The sequence below is a fragment of the Mirounga leonina genome, unplaced genomic scaffold (assembly GCF_011800145.1).
Source record: "Mirounga leonina isolate KUSES-001 unplaced genomic scaffold, KU_Mleo_1.0 Mir_154, whole genome shotgun sequence".
In the NCBI taxonomy this organism is placed as follows: Eukaryota; Metazoa; Chordata; class Mammalia; order Carnivora; family Phocidae; genus Mirounga; species Mirounga leonina.
In genome coordinates this window covers 48,099,436-48,123,046 of record NW_023270389.1, presented here as the reverse complement: position 1 = coordinate 48,123,046, position 23,611 = coordinate 48,099,436, and the positions used below count along the sequence as shown (strand labels likewise).

General features: G+C 54.6%; 1 pseudogene; it reads right to left on the bottom strand.

Annotated features, from left to right (window-relative positions):
• Positions 1–14,343: 14,343 nt before the first annotated feature.
• On the bottom strand, positions 14,344–20,645 carry LOC118014383 (annotated as a pseudogene).
• Positions 20,646–23,611: the final 2,966 nt, after the last annotated feature.

Sequence of the window (23,611 nt, the reverse complement as noted above, 5' to 3'; positions counted from 1 at the left end):
GTCCGACGGCCACCACCTTCCCAGGCAGAGTGAACAGGAGGGGCCCTAGGGTCACACCTCTGGCTCAGCCCTTAGCGAACTATTGTCCCTGATTAGACCAAGCCCTATTAAAAACAGGAACCAGGCCCTGCTCATGGTGGTACCCACAGTTCAGTGCCTTGTTCACACCCAGTCCTCGGGAAGTGATTGTTGAATGAAATCATCCACCAACGTGTAAATCACTATTCAAGGCCTGGGAAAGATACAAAGAGGCCTAAGACAGCCCCTGCCCTGTGAGACTCCTCAGTCTCAATAATTCATAATCTGATCATTCGTAATCATTTATAATTAGTAAAACGAGAATGAGGCCAGCCCTGTCTACTGAGTAGGGACACAGGCAGGAGATGGAATGAGTCAGTAAACATTTCATTAGTGAACCGGGATGAGAATGGTAGTTACTGCCGATAATTGAGGGTCTGCCACGTGCCGGGCACTGGAAGGCACTTGATGACACTGGTATTTTTCTCGGCTTTAAAAATGAGGAAAACGAAGTTCTGAAAAGTTAGGAAACTTGCGTACGGCCACAGGGTAGATGGGAGAGTCAGCATTCCAACCCTTGGCCGTCAGCCTCCTACAGCCAAAACCGAGGACTTCTCCCCGAGACCCCCCACGCTAAATTATTATCCGGCGAGGAGGAGCGGGCGAACGGGCACTGGCGGCACACGGTCCCCCGGAGAGTGGACTGGAACGCACACAGCCCCCGCCCTCGGCCTCCGGCCTGCAGCCTGCGGGTGGAGCCCAGGGCTCCGTCACCCCCAGGAGGAGCCAGGCGCCGGGGGTCTGGCCGGTGTGGCGTCCCCAACCCGCAGCGACGCGGGCGGGCACCTGTGTCGGGCCCTGGCCAGCTCCCAGGGGTCTCCCCGGCGTGCGTCCGAAGGCTGCGGGGCGCTCTCTTCGGTCCCCGGGGAGCTCCCGGGAGAGGCTGGGAGGCGCCCCCACCCTGGGTGACGCCCCCCCTCCCCCGGGGACGCGTAGACCCGGGCAGGGCTCGAAGCGGAGGCCAGAGCGGCCCCGCGGGCCCGGCCTGCAGGACAGAGAGGGTCCCCGGAGGGCCAGGCGGGCTCGGCGGCGAGCACAGTTACCCGCAGGGGCCGGGGCTCTTCCTCGCGGGGCTAGGAGTCCCCGGGGCGGCCGTGGCCCCCCAGGGCTGGGGAGCCGCGGGGCCCGCAGGGGCGGGGGGCGCGGGGGCCGAGCTCGGCGGGGCTGCGGACGCTGGTCCCTGCGGCAGGAGCGAAGGCTGCCAAGGCCGGGGCCGCGGGCCGAGGACGCCGACGGGTGGCGCCCAGCGGCCGAGGCGCGACGAGCGGTGCGCCCCAACCGGGCCCGCCGGGTGCGTCGCGGAGTGGGGAAGCCGGCGCCGGCCTCGGCTTCCGGGCCCTGCCGCGGCCGTCCAGTTCTTCCACGCCTGGCCCTGCCCGCCCGGTCAGGTCCGGTCAGCCAGGCAGGGGCCACGCGAGACCTTAGATGGGAAGCAGACGACAGGATCTCACCCAGTTCCTGAGCCAGATCTGACCACTGGCCCAGCCCTGGCGCTGTTGCCTTCAGGGTGAGGCCACGTTCCTTTGCAGCTCACAGAGCGTTCCCCTGCAGGACCAGGGTGTCCCCACTCAGCATTAAGCACCCCACTCCACCTGCAGTCAGTCCCCCACTCCCCTTTGTGAGCTAACTCCTCCTCGTGGTCCTAAACAGGTACAGAATCACCTCCTCCAGGAAATCCAGATCATCACAGGGACTGGGACTCCCCTCCTATGTCCCCACCATGCCTGTGCCTATTCACGGAACACCAACTGTTGCGGCCTTGGACTCCTTCAGAGGGGCCCCTGATTTTACTTTGTGTCCCCAGAATATAAATCCCCTAACTTCTCTGTGTCCTCAGCAAAGTCAATAATGCCTTTGTCAGATGGACGGATCTGGAACGACGCCAGGAGAACTGTTTTACCCTCAATTACCCTACTTAGCTTCAGAACTCTTGGGAAGCAAAATGAGGTAATAGCTGTGAAGATGTTTCCGGAATTTAAAAATGCTATAGGAATGCAATCACTGTCATTCCCAACATGTCCCCCCATAGTCCCAACAACTCATCCCGCATCTTCTCTCCACCCAGAAGAGCCCAAAATCACAAGGGATTCAACAGGCACCTCTCCTGCACTTCCCTCTCTAGATGCCAAACCTCAAAGGCCTCTGATGACTTCTGGGGAGCACCACCCAGCATCTTCCCCTCAGTCTCCCAGGCTGGGCCTCATCACTGTGTGGGGAGCCACACAGCCTCTCTGGAGCCTCCTGGCTCTGGAGCTGCAAATTAGTGGCCCAGTTCAAGGAAGGAGGTTGATGGTGACCGAGTCCCCCTTCTCCAAACCCAGCTGGCCCTGCAGGGGGCTGGGGGGTGGGCTGGAAAATCCTCTTCGGGGAGGATCCCATGGGGCCGACCCTGTGCCGCTGCCTGTAGGCGACCTCTCCACCGTGCAGGCCCTGGGGACCCCAGGACCCAGCCAAGAACAGGTCCAAAGCACCCACACAGAACAGAAAACAGGGATGTACTTGGCCTGAGCGTTGGCTCCACAGTCACTTCTGAGGAGGGAGCGTGAAAGGCTGGAGAAGAGCAGCAGACTCCCGGTGCCCAATGGTGGGGTCTGCAAGGAAGGAGGGAGAGGGGTGAGGGCAGGGCTGACATGGGACAGAGCGCCCCCAGGTCTGTCTCACCTGGGGGGGGGGCGCTCAGCAGCCCCCATCTCAGCCACCTCCGCACTTGCATGCACCTGTGTGTGCCAATCACGGGAGGGGGCTTGCGGGGTCTTTAATCCTCACAGGAGCCCTGCAAGGGAGGAACCATCCTTCCTGCTTTACAGATAAGGATCACAGTTCTCATCAAATCCAAAACACGAATAGAAACAGCCAAGAACAGGCAAATTCACAGAGACAGGAAGTGCATTAGCAGCTGCCAGGGCTGAGGGTGGGGGAGAATGGGGAGTGACCACTCAAGGGTAAGGAGTTCCTTTTGGGGTGATAAAAATGTCCTAAAATTAGATAGCAGTGATGTTTGCACCCCCTATAACTACTAAAACCCACTGAGTCAGACACTTCATAGGGGTGATTTTTAAGGTATGTGGACTATATCTCAATAAAGCTATTGCAAAAAATTAGGAAGGCTAAAAAAAAGAAGAAGAAGAAGGTAGTGGGAGGGGAAGAATGAAGCGGGGGAGATCGGAGGGGTAGACGAACCATGAGAGATGATGGACTCTGAAAAACAAACAGGGTTCTAGAGGGGAGGGGGGTGGGAGGATGGGTTAACCTGGTGATGGGCATTAAGGAGGGCACGTTCTGCATGGAGCACTGGGTGTTATGCACAAACAATGAATCATGGAACACTACATCAAAAACTAATGATGTAATGTATGGGGATTAACATAAGAATAAAAAAATTAATTACAAAAAATTAGGAAGGCTAGAAAGGAAAGAGGGAGGGAGGGGAAAAAAAAGAAAGGAAAGGAAGGAAGGAAGGGAAGAAGAAAGCAAGCAAGCAGGAAATGGCAAAGCCGGATGCCTCCTGTTGCTGAGGACATACGATATACAGGATCCAGAAGAACCAGGCGGGCCTCTGGTTCCCATGACTTACGCTGCAGCAGTGACAAGAGCTACTATGTGCTGGGGGCTTACTCTGCCCACGTCTCTACTAGCTCCTTTATATACATTCTCATTCAGGCTCTGAAGCCATCCTTGGAGGTGGGCATTGCCAATACCATTTTGTTAAATATATTTTCCAAAAGAGGAAAAAGCAGCTCAGAGATGCCTCGCACCTTATTTCTAGCACGTGGTAGACTCTGATTCCAAAGTGCATGCTTTTCATCTGTGCATCGCCCCCAACCTACTAGCCACTGCTGCTGGCTAATGCCCTGAGATTCGATAGGGTCCATTCCATTCTTGAAAGCTCCCTCAGAATTAAAGCAAAGCCTGCTCCTGTTACCCTCGGAGTCTAGAAGCGCTTCCTTGGGTCTAACCTCAGTATCTCCTGCTGCCAAGTAAACCCATGTCCCGTCCCGTCCTAGCCACGGCGAGCCCAGCGGCGTGGGGGGGGGGGGGGGCTGCCACGCACCGGAGAAGCAGATGAAGGGTTTCAGGGCAGAGCAGACCAGCGAATACACTCTGGGGGAGAAGCGCGCGTAGGTGCGGAGCCCCGTGCACAGTCCTGTCCCCAACTCGGACACCTGAAGCCAGGGCGGGATGCTGGAGCCCAGGCCGCTCGACCAGCTCGGGGCCCCGGAGGCTGCGTTGAAGTAGAGGCCAACCCAGGCCTCGATCTCTCTGGTGATGGACTTCAAGGCCTCCTCGCCCGCCTCATCGGTCACCAGCTGCAGGTCGGCCAGGTCCGTGGGGTGCTTGTGGCAGTACCTCCGGGCCGCCTGCCACGTCACCTCCTGCGCAAGTCGCAGGAAGGTCTGTCAGCCCACCTGAACCATGGCTGTGGGCAAAGAACAGGGAGACCCCTGGCCTGAGGTCCTGGCCTCTGACAGCCCAGGCCTCGTTGCTCCCCGGGGACAGAGCTCTCTGGTCTGGCCCAGGCCCTCCCCCTGGGGCCCTGGGTGTTAGGTTTGATGAAACCCCTGATTTTACAGGACTAAATACCAGCCTGGGAGAATGGATGAGTTCTCAGGGCAGCCGCGGGGAGCAAGAAATTTAGGAAAAGCAGGGGTGAAGAGCTCTCCTCGTGGCTAAAGGCCTCATAAGTGAAGTCTAAGTCTCCATCTCGTCATCTGTGCAAGGGGGAGAACAGTATCACCTGAATGAATTTAAAGACTTAAATGAGAACCTTGTAAACAAGTGGGTTCGCACAGAGCGTGCAAATAATTAGCACTTAATTAAATGGTGGTTAAACTTTGTGGGGACGTGATGAGGAAGATAGGATAATCCTAGTTTAGAGGCAGCCTCTTTTGTGGTTTCCAGGAGCCTCTGGTGCTGCTCTCAGGAGGCTGAGGCAGAATAAAGTATGTGATATTCTTCCTATCAGGAGAGCCAGGGAGAAAAGAAGAGCCTGGTGAGGGAAGACCTGCCGGACAGGAGGCAGAGTGGGCCTGTCCCCAGCGGCCCTGACTTCTGGTGGGGCTCAGACAGCCCAGGACGCCAGCCTCTCATAGCCCCTACCCGCCCACCCCCCGTCTCCACCCGAGGCTGGCTTGGGCCACCCCCCACGGCCCCCACCTGCCCTGCCCCTTGCCAGTCCTGTCTCATCACAAGCCCACACATCTGATTCTGGAAGGCGGGAAAGGATGTGCTGTGGGATCCTGAGGGATGGATTCCGCAGCCCTGCTGAAGGAAATGCCTCTATTTGCAGAACAGAGAGCCACATCCTCAGATTCAAATCGGGCTTCCCAAACTCTCTGACACACGCCTGTTCATCTAAGCCCGTCAAGATTTGCCTGATGGTTCCCTAATTTTCCCTATCTAAACCGATTTTTTAAAGCTACCCTCTATTAAGCAACCACTGCTGCCCAGCCCCGAGCTATGGTGTGGCATTTGTCACCCATTTAAATCCTCACTATACTCCTGAGAGGTCAATGTTATGAACCTCATTTTACAGGTGGGCAAAGGGGGGCTCGGGTTGAGATGACTTGCCCAAACTCATGCCATATTAAATGGCAAGACGAGATTCAGCCTTGGAAGCCGGGCCATCTTCACTCTACAACTCCACATTCCAGAGCATGCGGAAAACCAACTCTACAAAGCAGATGGAGTGAGGAGTTTATATTTCCTTTGTCATGGATTCTTTACACCAGATGTGAAGAAAGTAAAAAAAAAGAAGTTCAGGGTAGTAATAATCAGAAGGGAAGTCCCCCTCACCCGCTGGATGGGCCTGGGCTGGGAAGAGGTGCTCCCTCTCCCCCACCCCCAAACCACTGAGTGGGGTGGTTGGGATGCAGCCTCGGCCATTAATACCACTGTCCGGTTGGAGACCTTGAGCAAGTCACCTCCTTGTCTGAATAATAAAATAATAATAAATAATCTGCATACTCTCTCTCAAATAAATAAATAAAACCTTTAAAAGGTGGGGGGTGGTGTGCCTGGGTGGCTCAGTTGGGTAAGCCTCTGACTTCGGCTCAGGTCATGATCCATGATCTCAGGGTCGTGGGATGGAGTCCTGCACAATCAGTGGGGGTCTGCTTCTCCCTCTCTCTCCCTCCCCCTGCTCATGCGCACGTGCATGCGCTCTCTCTCTCTCTCAAATCAATAAATAAAATCTTTAAAAAAATAATAATCTGAATAGTAACACTGGATTGATTCTCTCCATGGGGCCCAGCCTAGGGACAGCAGAGCCAGGGGATCCCTCAGCCAGACAAGGGGCGGGGAAGCAGAGGGGACACAGGTGGCGTGACCCCGCGGCAGGTCCAGGTGGACGAGTCAGAAGGAAGGCAGAGCTCGGTGTGTACCTGGCTTTGGAAAGGTGGTCGGACTGAGAGCAGGCTCCGTGAAGATGCGGTGACCCACAGCAGGGTCTGTAAAAGAGAAACAGACCACGCGTTATGGGGAGGGAGAGGGCTGCCCAGGATCCTCTGCAGGCACAGGAGCCACCGAGCTGAGACTGGGGAGGGGGACACCTAGCTCAAGGCTCATCCATTCCTATTACATTTATTCAAGAAACACATACAGAGAGAGGGAGGGTGCCCCTATTTTGTGGCAGACGCTATTCTAGGCCCTGGGAAAAGAGCAGAAATAAGAGAAGCAGGATCCTTGCTCTTGAAGAGAGTATGAGAAGCAGCCAGCCTCGCAAAGTGGTAGGAAGGAATACCACGGGCAGAGCCAAGGCCAAGACCCTGAGTGGGAAGGGCCAGCGAGCATGGGAGGGGCAGAAAGCAGCCAGCGAGGCCAGGGCCGGGCCTGAGGAGGAAGCCGGAAATGTCAAGCAGGCCTGCTTGGCCTCAGAAGGGATGTGATTCTAAGTGCTAAGGGGACCTACTGAATATGTTCAAGCAGAGTGACCTGATTTGCATTTTTTGGAGCTCACGCTGTGTTGAGAACTGACTGTCGGGGCAGAGCAGACCACCCCCACCTCCCCAACAGAGGCCACAGCGGCGGGGCTTGGGGAGAAGGAGAGAAGTGGGTGGAGTCAGGACCTGGCTCCCTGGGGCCCAAAACACAGAGGGAGGAGGGGAGAGCCTGCACGCATGGCCCTTTCTTCGAGAGGACTCCCACCCCTGCACATTCACCACCCCTGAACATCTCTCTGCTGGCTTGGGAATCCCAAGGTCACACCTCGCCCCTGTGGGCTACATTTCAAGGCCCTGTGACAGGCACAGTGTGGTGAACTGGGGACACATGAGGTTGGTGCTCCATGCCCCTATTCGAGGGCTTAGGGGGGCGAAGAGCTGGGCTGGGCTTCAGCTGACAGAGAAAAGCAGAAACTGGCACTTTTGACCAGAAAAGTACCGTCAGGTCTATAAGCATCCCCGGCTGCGAGATCCGAGCACCTTCCTAACAAGGTCAGCGGCAGGGGCTGCCGGGCAGAGAGGGGCCAGCAGGGGGCAGGATGGAGGCGCGTTGATTACCCCGGATTTCCTGCGGGGAGGCCTGAAGGGGTTGGCTCCCTTCACTCCTTCCCAGGAGCAGAGTGGCTGCTCCACGCTCCCCGCCGCGGGCGCGGGAGGGGACGGAAAGCCAGCCCCGCGCTCGGTGAGGAGCAGGAAGAGACGGAATTCGGCTCTCACTGCTGCAGAGATGCAAGTGGACCCCCAGCTTGTCTTTTCCTTTTTTCCTCCCTTTCGTTTTCCTCGTCTCCCAAGTCCCTAATTGGCCGGAGGAGACTCGTGGAACATTCCAGATTTTACTTTCTCTCTACCCTGATTTACACCTGTCTCTCTGATGACGGAATCTCAGGAATGAGAGGAGATAGACCCTCAGGCTGCAGAGAGGACTCTAGCAAAGGGGGTTAGGCTACTCGTCAGTTGTCCCATGAAAAAGACTCGAGAATGTTCCCCCCGCACCCCCCCCCCCCCCCCCCCCCCCCCCCCCCGCCCGACTTGCTCTGGAGAATGGTACTGGGAACACACCGTAGTAGCAGATGAAGGGCTTCTGCGCCGTGCACGAGGCGGCCCCCAGGCTGGGGAAAATGGAGATGGAACACAGGGTGGCACAGACCCCCTCCTTGAAGACGGGCAGCGAGCTCCACACCGGGGCCGTGAAGGTGGAGCCGCTGGACCAGCTCAGGCCCTGGATGCGCACGTCGAGGTCGAGGCCGATCCACGCCTGGGTGCTGCTGGTGAGCAAGTAAAGGGTGCTCATGCCGCGCACGCTGTTCATGCTCTGCAGATCGGCCAGGTCCGTGTGGTGCGGCCGGCAGTACCGCAGGGCCTCGGACCAGCTCAGCCCCACCTCCACCCTTGAGAAGTTCTTGCCGCTGTTCATCAGCTGCCGGGCTGGGACGCGAGAGGCCGTCAGCGCCTGCCCGCCCGGCCGCCCCCGCCCCCAGCGCTGGTCCCCAAAGAGCTTTCAGCCTCAACACAGGCAGGCTCCCCAGCCTCTTCTTTCGCACTCCACCCCGTACCGTGGGCTCTCCACTCACACGCGGTTCTGCCTCTGGGCCTTTGCACAGGCTGCCCTCTTGGCCTGCAAGGACTGGCCATTCCCCACGCCCTGCTCCCCCAGTCCCTCGCTCTCCCATGCCCTCATCTCCCCTTTCCCTTTGCCCAACAAACGCCCCCCCCCCCGCCCCCTCCTGGGCAGGCGCCCCTTCCATTTGCTGCAGTGGCTTCTGTTAGTGCTTAATAAAGCCCGAGTTTACTGAGCACTCCTGGAGCGCCTGGAGCTCATTGAATCCTTCCAACAACTCTCTAGGATAGACATTACCATGTCTGTTTTACAAATGAGGAAACCTAGTCACAGAGAGGTAAGTGACTTGGCCAGGGCCACCCAGTGGGAAGGGATGGAGGTGGGACGTAAGGACGTGGGTGGAGTTCCCAGGTCTGGGCCCTTGATCATAGCACAGCATTGCCCTGTGATAGGCGGGGCTCGTCCCTGGTGCTGCACATTAGAACCCCCTGGGGAGCTTTCCAAATACACTGATGTCTCAGTGCACCCTACACCAAAGATCTGAATTTGCTGGGATTGCATCAGAATTTTGTAAAAGCCCCCGGGGAAAGGACCTTTTTGCTTGTCTGTCTCCACCACGAGGTGCAAGCAACTTGGGAGCAAAGACGAGCCTTATTCATCACTATATTCGCAGTGCCCAGCACACCAGAAGGACTCAATGTGTTGAAAATGAATGAATGAATGAATGAACTAATGAACAAGTCAAACCTCTCCCAGGAGCCAACCCCAAGCCCCCAAATCTCCATGTTGGCTTCCTTCCTTCCTGACCCCCTGCCCTTGTGGGTCCCCCCAGAAGTCGTCAAGGACGACTTTGCCTTGCCAGACCCTGCCTGTGTGGAGGGGTGGAGGGGCCAGGATGGTTGGGGGGGGGCAGGTCCTAGGCCTTAAGGGATCAGCCTCAAGCCAGATGCCCTAGGAGAGGAAAATAAGACTGAAGAACTGGGCATACACAGTGGCCGACATGGGCACGATCAGGAGGACAGGGAAAGGGCTGACGGGACACTTGCCACACGGGGTGAAGCTCCTCACACCCACCAGAGTCCAAGATGCTGCCTGTGGCTGAGAAAAGTTGGAGGATCCCTGCATCAGAGAAGGGGAACGGGAAAAAAAGAAATCACTCTTTCTTACGATGTGTGATTCACTTTGATGTTTTTTATCCTATTCTGTTTAATTTTTTAAAATCACTGACTGTGGCCCACAGTCGATTTTAGGACCCAGTGGGTCACAACTCGCAGTTTGAGAAACACCGGCTAAAAACACCGTGTCCTGCTGTCTCCCAGACTCCAGCCTCCAGCGCTGAGCTCTGGGTCTGCGTCCCACCGTCCGTCTGACACACATAGATCCCCCTGCCGACGTTAGCTCTGTCCTGGGCCTCCCAGCTCACATGGGCATCCCCAGCTCCCGCCCAGGGGTCGTCGCTTGTCCCTCCCTCTCATTCTTGGCATCCAATCACACCACAAATCCTGTCATTCCTTGGATCTGGAACCTTCTTGAACTTCCCACGTCTTTCCACGCCCACGGCCGCCCTGGGCCCAGCCACCATCCCCTCTCTGGGAGTGACAGCCCTGGCCCCAGCTGGCCTCTGCTTGTACCCCCGGCCGTCACAATAGGCCTCCCACCCCACAGGTCCTTCCGGCCCCCGCCCGGGACAGCAGCTCCCTCCCACGGCCGCCAGCCTTCAGTCGGTGGCTGCTTTCCTGGGAGGCCACCTCAGCCTCTCGCTTCTGCTCCGCACACACAGCAGGCTCCGCGCGAGGGGCCCTGGCCCAGGCTCCTCCCTGCACCTCCGCTCCTTCTCCTGCTTTATTCTCTGCAGCCCTTCATCTCCCCCCCCCCCAGGCCCAGCCCAAATCTCCTTGTTCAGGGAGACCTTCCCAGCCACCGGATCTGCAGAATGCCCCCCATGCCACTCCCTGGGACTCTCCCTTCTTGTCACCCTGCTTATCTCCTGCCCTGCACGGGGCACATTCTCTAATAACCTTGTTTGTTCTCTCCCCGCCACGTGTCTTTTCCCCCACGACAGGGTACGCTCGGGGAGGTCCGGGACCATTTTGGACCGGGACTTACGAGGCACTTGGTAAATACTGGCCGCTTGGACCCTGCATGAAGACACAAATGAGTGGAAGCATATGCAGCACAGCAAAGCGAGGTTCTGGGCCTGGGCCTGTGCGTTTGGGGGGAAGGGGTGAGGGGAGCCCGGCAGCCAGGGTGGCAAGTAGGGGGGAGGTGGCTGAGGCTGACAGCTGAAAAACACTGCTTTCTTTCCACTTTGTCTCCCCTTCAACCTCAAGCTCTGCGAACCTCCGGGGCAGGCGCCCCTCCTCCCGTCAGACCCGCGCCCTGGGCACGCACCGAGCCCGGCTGCCTCCCTGCCTCCATCCCGGTGACCGTGACGGGAAAGGGCAGCCTTACCTGCTGCGCAGCCGAGGGACAGTGGCCGCCCCCGGATCCGCATGGCCACGGTACAGGGCAGGCAGTGGGCGGGAGACTCCTCACCCGGCAGAGGCTACACCTGGTCTTCCTGGTCTTCCAGGGTTCTCTTTCTCACCCTCCACTCTCCTCCTCTTCCTATGAAAATGGACATATTTTACTAAACAAATACTTCCTCGGGGCCCACTGCACGCCAGTCGCTGTGTGCGGTGCTGGGGTGGGGGGACCCAGAAGGAAGCATCCCGGTCCTGCTGGTTATAGGGACAGCAGAAGGACCCAGTAGTCAGTGAGCAGAGAGAGGCGGCGTGTGGGGACCAGGCTTTGCTGGACCGCCCTCCCCACTCAGAGCTGCAACCACAGCACCAGGGAGTGGCCTCCGGCTCCCCATTTCACAGGTGGGAAGGTTGTGGCTGGGAGAAGTGAACTAACTCGCTTACAGCTACCTGGTAGGCACAGCAGCTGAAGGTCACGGGAAAGCAGGAGGTGGAGGCGATGGGCCCCCAGCAAGTCCTACTTCCGTGACGTCAGAGGCCGCCCAGCCCGGCCTGGCCTCTGGCTCCATGATTAAGCACAGACCAGAGACCAAGGCCCTTTTTCTGGAGAACCAAGAACAGCTCTCTCTCTCTCTCTCTCTCTCTCTCTCTCTCTCTCCCCCCCCTTCCTCCCTCCCTCTCAACATCCTGTTTATGCCCAGAGCTCTCTCCTTCCCCTTAAGGGCTAAGCTTTTGGAAACCAGAGTCTGGAAGATTCTTTGCTGCCCTCCATCCCTTCACACCCTCCCCAGAGGGAGGGGCAAACAGCCCCTCTGACTGAAAGGGCAAAGGGAGAGAGGAAAAGATCATGAATGCTTCAACGCTAACGCTCTGTCACAATATTCTCTTGTGCGGTGAAGGCCTCAGATGGCTTCCTCCGCGTGGCAGGACGCAGTTGTGCCCGGGCCTCTCCCGGGACAGGAGAGAGCCTGACGGTGCAGGCCCAGATGGTGCCAGGCCTGGCGGGACCCCCGCCCCCCACCCCGGGGCAGCTCGGCCATTCACCCAGGAGTCATCAGGTCTCGTGGTTTGAGGGCCCAGCTAGGCACCCCGGGCTGCCCCGCGCGGGCAGAGGGAGCCCCCCGGGGAAGGTCAGCAAAATCTCTCAGTAGAGAGGCGGCTTCGGTTTGTCTTAGGAGAATGTGCTTTTACTTTTCTCTTCGGCTTCCCCCTTCTACCCAGGACTGTTTGGTACCCAGACAGAGACCCTGAATCCGGAAGGAACGAGGAGGCTTCACTGGGCACGGAGGGCTGGTGATGAGGGGAGGATGACAGCCCTGCTCCCTAGGATGTGGGTTTCACCGGACTTGGGTCAGGGCAAAAGGAGCAGAGAGACAAGAAAGCAGCAGGCTTCCTAAGAGCCTCAGGGACAGACCGTTGGATTGCGCAAGCCGCCGAAAGCAAAGGGGTTCGTGAAACTCCCCAGAGCTTCTTTACCCCGCTCCCTGAAATAAGAGTGCGTTTCCGCCCAGACATGATACACCCTTCGGTGTAGGTCTAGCTGACCTTCACTTTCCCACAGTCAATATATACCTTTTCTCCCAAAACAACTAGATCTGCACCCCCAAATTGGAAACCTCGTTGCCCATGCTTGCTTTATTCCTGGGACAGGATCTTAGCCCCCCAGAGAGCAGGCAGGTGTTCTCCTGCATAGCGAGCCGCTAATCGCTGTCTAGGGTCATTGTTAGAGATGCACTTTGTGGCCCCAAGGCCCCAGCCAAGAACAATGCGAGTGGGTTTCTCCAAGCCTTGATTCCTGTGAGATAATAGAAAAAATATGTATATTGGTCTGTGGCGCTTCTTGGCACAAAGCTTCTAGAACCTGTGTCATTTCTTGGGTGATAGGAGTGACTTTTGTTCTAATGAGGCGACTCTAGATGGGCTCCTGGATGGCATGGGGGGAGGCTCCCCAGGAAGTGCAGGCCATGATAAGAAGTTTGGAACTGTTGGCCCCATCCCCTCCCCAGAGTTCATGATTGGTCATGCCTACGTAGTGAAAGCTCCATAAAAATCCCAAAAGCACGGGGTACAGAGAGGTTCCAGGAGGGTGAACACATGGGGATTGGGGAGAGTGGGGGGCTTGGAGGGGCTTGGAAGCTCCGCCCTTTCCCCAGCCCTTGCCCTGTGCATCTCTTCCATCCGGCTGTTCCTGAGTTGCATCCTTTTGTGATAAACCAGTTATCTAGTAAGTCAAATGTTCCTCTTTCTGTGAGCGGCTCTTGCAAATTAACTGAACCTGAGGAGAGGTGGTGGGAACCTCCGATCTACAGCCAGTTGGTCAGAAGTACAGACCACTGCCTGGCTTTGCGGCTGTCGTCCGAAGCAGGGGCTGGGGGCTGGGGGCTAGGGGTTGGCTTCAGTCTTCCAGGACTGAGCCCTAACCTGTGGGATCGCTCGGACGCTATCTGCGGGTGCACAGCGTCAGAGCTGAGTGAGATCATCGGACCCCCAGCTGGTGTCACACAGTTGCTGTTGGGCCCCCCCCACATCTGGTATCAGAAGTCTCATGAGTGTGGCCCTGGCTTCTGAGGGAGGGAGACACATAGGAGGACTGGGGCGCTTTTCCTGAACAATTCCGGACCGGGGTTGTTAATTCCTTGACCAGGAGGGTGGTGATGGCTAGCTTACAAGGGTGTTATGAGGACTAAACGGAATGATCTTTGCAGTGGATTTGACACACGCACAAATTCTAATGTGCCACAAAATTGTACCTCTTGATTGCCTCTAAGTCAACCTACGTGTTTTAAGGTGCACGCTCAATAAAATGCATCTAAGTATTTGAGAATACAGTTTGATCAGTTTTGCAGCGTGTATACACCAGTGGAACCCCCGCTGCAGCTGGGTTCTGGAATATTACCAGCACCCCAGAACGTTCCCTCCTGCCCTTCACCGCAGGCCCTGCCCCCACCCCAGCTCCAGGCTTTCTGTTGCTATAGATTTGTTCTCTAGCATTTCGTTTGAATGAATTGCCCTCAGTAGATTCGCCCATTCGTCACATGTACCTGGAGTTCACTGCTCTTTGCTTCACTCTCCTGCTGGCTGCCTGTGGTCCGGTTGGGGCCATTGTGCACAAAGCCTCCGTGAACATTCATGAACAAGTCTTGGTGGATATACGTGCTCTCTCTCTCTCTCTCTTTTTTTTTTTTTTTGGACAGATCCTGCCGCGGGTTTCTTGGTACCCATAGCCCAGGAGGACAGCAGCCCCGCGCAGACAGAAGCCCAGGGGTCACGCCGGTCCTCCCGTCCTCACGCTGGGAGGCAGAAGCCTCTATGCTGGAGCCTGCGTGGGGGCCTGAGCCACAGCAGGACCTGCAGCCTGGGCCTCGGTTTGCGTCTTGGCCTTGGACTCTGGCCGGCAGAGCCCGAGACCCTTGGCAATGCCGCACAAGCATGTTTCCCCAGCTTGGGGTGAGCGATGCAGGCAAGTCGACTGAACTTGCGGCTGCCGCTCTTTGGGATCTTGGGCTTGACCTCCTTGGGCTGGACGAGGGCCTTGGCAGCCTCGGCACGTGCACTCATGGCCTTGGCCTTGTTGGCCCGCATCTTCTTCAGACCCTTCTTCTTGTGCTCCCTGGCAGCACGCACGTTACCCAGGAACTTGGGTTCTACCCCTGATGAGAGTCATATCTTTGTGACTGGGGTCTCTTGGTGCCGTTTCTGTGCCGTCTTCATGACTGGTTGTGCGTGGTGTGATTCTTGGACTTGGCCACGTCTGCACGGAAGCCCGCGGTACCCGAAGCGCCTTGGACCAAAAGAGAAAGACTGGATATTATGTTCTTATTTCTTTGGGGTAGGTGCTTAGGGGTGGGACTGCTGGGAAGCATGGTAAGATCTGTAAGCGGGTGCTATTAAGAAACGGCTAACTGTCTTCCAGAGTAGCTGTGTCATTCCCACTCCTGCCGAAGCACAGGGGAGTTCTGGTGCCTTCGCTACCGTGATAACATTAATTATGACTCTGAGCTCTCCCTCTAGCAGGGGAGGAAGGAATTTAGCCTCATCTATTTTCAGGGCTATCCCCACAACACACACACAGACACACAAACACGTGATGGGAGAAGAACAAAGCCTGGGTCTCACCCTGTCTACACCACTTACCACTGAGTTCTCCATTTTCCTGGATTATTTGACATCTGCCAACCCCGCCATGGCTGAACCCCACACAGCTGTTCCCCTGTGAGGTCCTTCTGCCCGGGGCACTAGAAGAAAAGCACAGATTAATAGCTAAAACTGTTATTCTGCCACATATAAAGCACTTAGCACAATCCCAGACCCATAGATGATGCTTAGTTAAGGCTTCCTCTCCCTTAATAGAGGGGGGAGTTGTTCTCTCCCCTGTGGAGATGCATTTTGAGCTGATGGCGAGGACTGGCGCTGGGAGTATTACAGAGACAGCGCAGCTGCCCCCCGAGAAGGCTCAGTCAGCTGTCTGGCCTGAGAATGGTCTACAGTGACCACTTGACTCCAAGCTCCTGCTGCACCTTGTTCCTGTTGTTGATCCCGCAGAGCCGCAAGCAATATTCCAGTTAATAAAGGGACATCTCCTAAGTGTGCTTGCTCGCCACTGGCCACCTTCTCCACCTCAAAAATGGGGCTCTGGGGTGAGAGGTTTTGACCTTTATTCCTGCTCGCTGTTATGAACCATTGATTCAGGTTGTAAAATCTGCGTCAACCATCTTCTGTTGCAGATGTAAGTCTCAGTGCCTGGCAACCAGTCAGCTGGTACACATATTGATCGAATCAATGAATGAATGAATCATGGACTGTTGGTGATTTTATGGATGTGGACATGACCTGTTGAAGTTAATCGTGCTCTGTGGGGCCATTTCTGCTTGAGGGAAACGTTCTGTCACGGCCAGCCGGTCTAATCCCTGCACACCTGGGGAAAGCAGTTGGGAACCTGGGGCAGGTCACTGGAGCCTTCCTTGGACACTTGGGTCCCTTGGAAAGAACCACCCAGGGTCCTCTGCTCTTGGGTGCCCCCTATGGGCCGGCACACAGTAATGGACATCCAGTCCTCCTTCCTTTACCTGAAGAAACATTTTTCCTAGTGCCTAAAGGAAGATGAGCCCTTAGACTGTAAACTACCATTGAATGGATTTTTCATTTATTTGCCCCCTGGTTAAGTGCTGTTTTAATAACTAATCTTTTAAAAGAAATTCTACTTTATTCCTTTAAAAGTAAATATTTCAGGGTGCCTGGGTGGCTCAGTTGGTTAAGCGACTGCCTTCGGCTCAGGTCATGATCCTGGAGTCCCGGGATCGAGTCCCGCATCGGGCTCCCTGCTCAGCAGGGAGTCTGCTTCTCCCTCTGACCCTCCCCACCTCATGCTTTCTCTCTCTCTCAAATAAATAAATAAAATCTTTTTAAAAAAAAAGTAAATATTTCAGCCAATAAACACATGAAAAAACCTGCTCAACATCACTAATCATTAGGGAAATGTAAATCACAACTCTTGTGAGATACCCATATACATTCATTAGGATGGCTACTATCAAAAAAACAGAAAACAGCAAGTGCTGGAGCGGATTTGGAGAAAAGGGAATCCTTGTGCTCTGTTGGTAGAAAGGCAAATTGATGCTGCTACCGTAGAAAACAGTATGGAGGCCCCTAAAAAAATTAAAAACAGAAGTACCATATGATCCCGCAATCCCACATTTGGGCATACACCCAAAGAATTGAAAGTAGGGGGACACCTGGGTGGCTCAGTCAGCTGAGCGTCCGTCCGTCTGTCCGACTCCTGATTTCAGCTAAGGTTGTGATCTTGGGGTCTTGGGATGGAGCCCACCCCCGGGCTCCATGCTCAGCAGGGAGACTGCTTGAGTTTCTCTCTCCCTCTGCCCCTCCCCCTTGCTCGCTCTCAAATAAATAAATCTTTTTTAAAAAGCATTGAAAGCAGAGACTCAGAGATATTTGTACATCCATGTTTATAGCAGCTTTTATTCACAGTAACTAAAACGTGGAAGGAACCCAGCATCCATGGAGGGAAGAATGGATAAGCAAAGTGTGGGATATACATACACTGGAATATTATTCTGCAGCCTTTAAACGGAAGGACATCCTGGGGGCACCTGGCGGGCTCTGTCAGTAGACTGCAACTCCTGATCTCACGGTGTGAGTTCGAGCCCCCTGTTGGGTGTAGAGATTACTTAAAAATAAAATCTTTAAAAAATAAAATAAAAGGAAGGACATTCTTTTTTTTTTTTAAGATTTTATTTATTTATTCATGAGAGATAGAGAGAGAGAGAGGCAGAGGCAGAGGGAGAAGCAGGCTCCCCGCGGAGCAGGGAGCCCAATGTGGGACTCGATCCCAGGACCCTGGGATCATGACCTGAGCTGAAGGCAGACGCGTAATCGACTGAGCCACCCAGGTGTCCCAAAAGGAAGGACATTCTGATCCAGGCTACAACGTGGATGAACTTTGAGGACATTATGCTAAATGAAATAAGTCAGCCAGGTGAAGACAATTATTGTATGATTCCTCTTAAATGAGGTACTTAGTCAAATTCATAAATATGGAAAGTGGAATGGGGGTTGCCAGGGGCTGGAGAAGGCGAGAAGGAAGAGTGACTGTTTAATGGGTACAGAGCTTCAGTTTTACAAGACGAAAAGAGTTCTAAATGTATTTAACATCCCTGAACAGTACATTTAAATATGGTTGAGATGGCAGATTTTGTGTATTTTACTACAATAAAAAAATTAGAAAAAAGGAAATGTCTCCTGAGTTAATATTTACATAATTTGACTCTTTTTCTTTTCTTTAACCTATTATGTGTATTGTCTCCAATTTTGCTCGTATTATCTCTCAGGTTACTGAAGTCTTTTGGCTTCATGTTACTGTGTGTGCATGCAGGTCAGCCTTTTGGTTTGTTCTGTTCTGTTTCATGTCATTTTCTTCAGCAATTCTTTCATCCTCTTAGTAGGTGCCATGACTTCATAGATTCATTACTGATTTCCTTTCAATGTTTTATTTACTTCACTTTAAGTATGCAGTGAGGGGTTCCAGCAGGAGGGAGTTTTGGGGGTACACACCACATGCACCCGCATATCTCTTTGCCAAATCTCCCCCACCCTCACCCCAATACACTCCTGGGTTTGATCCAGAGCTGTGGGGGGTGGGGGTGGGACTACAAATAGAAAAGAGGAATCACTGGTATCTCTGCTCAGTGCTGCTTCCCGCCCTGAGAGATCCTGGCCACGGTGTAAGGAGTGGAGGGCACTGTCCTCAGGAATGAGGGGACATGGGAGGAGCCACAGGTCACAAGGAGCAGGTGCATCATCCTTTACATGCTTTGCCTTATTTAATTCTAAGAGATAAAATTTAAAAGCCCCATGAGGTAGGTAGTTTATTATTACCCCATTTTCTGGAGAGGAAACCAGTTCAGGGTGCGTCAGAAACTAGCCAAGGTCATATAACGCATGTGGAGAGGCCCGTGGGGTTTGAAGCCAGGTCTGCATGATCCTCCGGGCCTGTGTCCCCCGAGGTTGCCATTGGCGGCCTCCCCTCGGGGCGGCTGAATCTGCTGGAGGCAGCGATGGAGTCCCCGCAACTGCAGGCAGGCTGGCCTCACGGCTCCTCCTTTCTCTCTTTAACCCCAATTTTGCAAATGTCAAGGGGGAAACGCTGACGTGGGCTGCGGCAGTCGGGACAGGCCACCCCTCGGCTCCCAGAGCCGGTGGTGGGTCCCCGCCCTCAGCTGAGGTGCCCTGGGGCTGCCTGGGCTCCTGGCTCCCCCACCTAGCTCTGTGACTTCAGAGAACGATTTCATGTTGGAGCTAAACAGCTTCCTCCTCCATAAAATGGAAGCAACAGTAAGGCCTCCTTAGGATAGTTACGTAGATGAAATAAAATCACACTCCAAGTGCTTGGTGAAGACCCTAGTTCTCTCACTATGGTGATTCTCCATCTCTGTGGGCGAACCCTTGGCTCTAGTTCAACCTGAAGGGGGGAAACCCTGGCGGGGGTGCCAGGAAATCATTGCACCACAGTCCACAGGCCCACAGCCCCTCTTCAGGGGAACCCTAAGTCCCTCCTCCCCAGTGGGACAGCCTAGTGGTCGTGCCATGAGCCCTGCCCTTCCGCAAGGACACGCGAGGCCAGGGGGCTGAGGCTTACCCGCACACCTGTTGGCCATTGACCAAGCTGTGCGCCAGGCCGAGGAGACGCAGGGGACTGCAGAGGCTGGGCAGGGCTCGGAGCTGGATTTGCCCTCTTGAGAGCAGGTCTGAGAAGATGCTCAGAAGGGGGCCAAGACTGAGCGTAGCCGTGCAGCCGTGGCCCGGGGCTGCTGGGGGAATCTAGAAAAACGGAATTCCCTGCTGAAAGGGGATCGGAAGGTATGGACAAATGCCCTCCTACTTGATGGTTTCCAGGGGACAAACCACTAGGAATGAGCAGAGGAGGTACGGCTCCGTTGGAATGGAGCCGAGCAGACGGAGAGTAATGCCTTCCCAGAAGACTTTGCCTTGATGGCGGCCTGGGGAGAAAGCTCTCCAACAAGGGGAAAGGGAGGAAGGAAAGCTCTAGTATCAGAGCAGCCGGAGGCTAGGGTCTGTGTGGGAGAAGCCTGAGAACCCAGGGCCTCCTGCTAGGACCGCCCTGGAAAGAGGTTCAGGAGGGCAGGGCCTGAGACCAGGCCCGAGGTCAGTAAAGACGGACGATAAGCTCTGTTCTGGGTGAAGTAACCAGTCAGGAAGGCGGGAGAGACAGGTCATGTGATGGTTAATCTTATGGGTCAGCTTGACGGGGCCACGGGTGCCCAGATACTTGGTTGAACATTATTCTGGGGGTGGGGGGTGGGGGGTGGTGTGTGAGGATGTTTCCAGAAGAGATTAGTATTTGAATTGGTGGACTGAATAAACCTGATTGTCCTCCCTAATGTGGGTGGGCCCCAGCCCACCTGTTGAAGGCCGAGGTCTCGTCCCATATACGGTGCAGGTGTTTCCAACTCCACATCATTATCTCAAGACTCTATCCTTGGAGCAGGCCTCTGGGAGCAAGAAAGGCGAGCCGAAAGAAACCTTCCTCTCTGCCTGCCTGACTTCGAGCTGGGATATCAGTCTTCTGTGCTTGGAATGGAACTTAACCACTGGTTCTCCTGGGCCTCCCGCCTGCAGACAGCAGAATGTGTGACTTCTCTGCCTCCAGGATCACAGGAGCCAGTTCCTCAAAATGAATCTCTTCGTAGATAGATGGGTGGATGTACCTTAGGCAGATTTCCTATTGATTCTCTTTCTCCGGAGAACTCTAATACAGGTAACCAAGTGGGAGACAAAATAGAAGGTGCATAGAATGCCCGGGGGCGGCGGGGGGGGAGTGCAGCAGGGAGGAGGTCAGGTCAGGCTACCAAGTAGAATCAGCAAGAACCTCCTCATGGATACCAGACCGGCACAGCAACGTCTCCTTCATGTAGACTTTGGGGTTTCCAGTTTCTAATTCTCCATGTCCTGAGAGCTGAGGGAGATCCATGTACAAAAACCTCAGGGCTGCTAGGTTTATGGATATCCCATTCTTTCCTGAGGCAGGAACCCACAGCACCTCTGAGAATATGTTACCTGCACACAGTCTGACATGGTGAAATATGAGCTTGACCCACACAGCTCAGTTCTACAGTTAGGGGCTGTGCAGATTTAAGTCCTGTCCAAACCGCTATATCTAGTGACAAGGCCAGGTGGAGGTGAACTTGGGCCAGATGGAGTAGAGAAAGCTGATTTGGTATGCAATGCACCTGCCGGGACAGGCCAGGCATTCTCTATGGACCCATCTGATGTTCCAGAGACGGGTGAACGCCATCTAGGGCCCAGCATGGTTGGTTTGTAATCCTCCTGGGAGCTTCTTGGGTATAGTTTGAAACCAGCCCCTGTACTCGGGGCAGGGAGAGATGGAAGGAGGAGGCAACCGAGGAGGTTAGCAGGTGGCAGGTATAATAAGCGAAGGGGTCAACTTTTGATGACCGTCCCCAACAGGGTGGTCCCCCTGATCGGTAGAGGGAACGCGTCATCTTCAGAGGACCGGGCAGGTGTTGGCGTTAGGAAAGTCAGGCATGTGGTGGGTAACGTGGGCATGTGGTGGGTAACGTGGGTCTTGTGCTCAGTTTTAGAAAAGAACCTGGTTCTAGAGGAACCAGGGCACTGGGAAGCTCACAAGGCCAGGAATGGGGTCCAGAAGAGCATGGGAGAGAACCAGCTCCAAGAACGGGCCAGGCCTCTCCTTTGGGCTCCCTCAGCTCCTGGGTCTACTGACTGTATTGTAAGTGCAATTCTATGGAGGCTTCTGTCAGCCGCATGACCGATGGGTTCCTAGGGGCCAGCACCATGTCTTAGCTGTCTCTGTGTCCCTGGTGCCCTGCAGCGTGCTTGGCATGCAGCAAGTGCTCAGTGAGCGTGTGCTGAAAGAACAGGGGACTCAGTATGGAGCCCCCCAGCATAGTGAACCAGAGCTGCTTGCTCAGAACCAGGCTGGCCCAGAGCCTGGATGAGCAGTCTGTGAGTGAGGTGTGGGGCTGAGATCCAGGCGCGCCCCAGACTTCACGGTCCTCTGGCTGGGTTGTTGTGGTCATGGTTTCTAGAGGCGGGAGAAGGAAGGGGATCACTTTGTTTCGATCAATAATTAGACAAAAGTAAATGAACACTTGTGTTTTAGGGGGCTCAGGAAATGAGTGTGGCTTGCTTTGGTGTTTGATTCCTTCCAAGTTGTCTTCCCTTGTGCTGTGATTTTCACCATGAGTTTTGCCACCCAGAGGAGCCATGTCACTTAACGCCTCCCTCCCTCAGCTTCAAGTAAGAGCCCAGGGCCCCAGAGTGTTTGTCTGTCGCGTGGCCCAGGAGCACCCCAGAACCCCGTGGTGAGAGGAGCCGGGGCGACAGACGGCTCTTCTGTAGGAAGAAGATGGGCAGGCTTGCAGATTTTTCCCTAGCAGCTGAACGACATTTCTGGAGAAAGCACTCCCTGCAGAACCAACATACAGCATAACATGCTATCAACCTCTTGCAACGAAAAGGCCAGCCAAGGTGTCTTGATGGTATAAGAAGCTGAGAGCTTGGCTACTTGCTCCTTAAGCCTATTTCCTCTGGTTCCTGGGAGAAACTCAGCCGCCGCGTATCCCAGCCTCCTTTGCAGTTAGGTGTGGCCTTGTGGTTGCGTTCTAGCCAAAAAAGTGGGAGCGAGTGTGGTGCAGGATGCTCTCAGGACTAGCCCACAGAACTCTGCCATTTGCGATCCTCCATGTACCCCTTGTGAACCCTGGTCCCCAGAAGGCCAATCCAGAGAGGCCACTGTGCCGCTCAGGTGTATGGCTTCAGTGATCGATGGAATTTGGAGGTGTCAGAGGTAGAGAGGAGGCTTTTAGGGTCTGGGGTAGCAACCATAGAGAATCTCTGAGCAGGGATGCCAAAATAGGCAAGAGTATAATTGCTGTCCTCTATTTGGGCTCCATCCAAAGAGAGTAAAGGGAGGCCAGCCAAGTAAGGAGGTCCCAGGAGCCATATTTAGCAGAAGGGGAGCCTCTGACTGTTGGTGGCTCTTGCTTTATCTCACACAGCAGGCTGTTCTGTAACAGGTCCCCCCGGGTCCTGGAAGGCCCTGGCAAACATGTCCCCGTCATGGGGAATGCATAGGTAAAAAAAAAAAAAAAAAAAAAAGCCTGCAATCCTCACACATTTGCTCTGACTTTTTACTTCTCATTAGCTGTATTGAATTATCTGGAGATTTACAATGATCTGTTCAGAATATTATGCATATATATTTTTTAAGGATTTTTTTTTTTTTTTTTTTTTACAGGAAAGACAAAGCAGGCACTAGTCAGGGGAGGGGCAGAGAGAGAGAGGGACAAGCAGACTCCCCACTGGGCAGGGAGCCCTACACAGGGCTCGATCCCAGGACCCTGTGATCATGACCTGAGCCGAAGTCCGATGCTTAACCAACTGAGCCACCCAGGCGACCCCAGAATATATTTTGTTCCTGAAATAGAGGTACTAGAAATTCATGATAGAAACTAGATGTAATTTTTTCATAGAAACAATGTAATAGGATTATGATTCTAGCCAAGGTCTGACACAATATTTATAGAAATGATCAGAAATTGCATAGTAACGAATGTGTCAGTGACAGACCTCCCCTGGCACAGTGGAGAGCCTTCTGAGATGTCTATAAATCAGTCAAGTAGGACAGTGCGGTAACCAATCCCAGTAAAGCTCCAAAAAATGTATGAGAGAGGTTCCCTGGGGCCAGGAAGCAGAGAGCCCAGATGCTCAGTGTGTCGGCGGGCTATTGTAGGGTGAACTGTCCAGGTCATCTGTGTTGAACCATGTCAGTCCACGGTTGACTGGAGACCGCAGCTGTCAGGCTTCCAGGCACCTTTATGAAATATTCTGTCCTCATCAAAGGGCTTTGGAACACTGGGTCATCTCGAATCACAAGAGGCCAGACTCAGAGGCCCAAGGCTATTTTTAAATTCTCCTTCCCCCACCACCAGCCTCCCATACAACGTTGTCTTCATAAAACCGGAAAACCAAAACCTTTGTAAAGAAAAGAAAGTTCA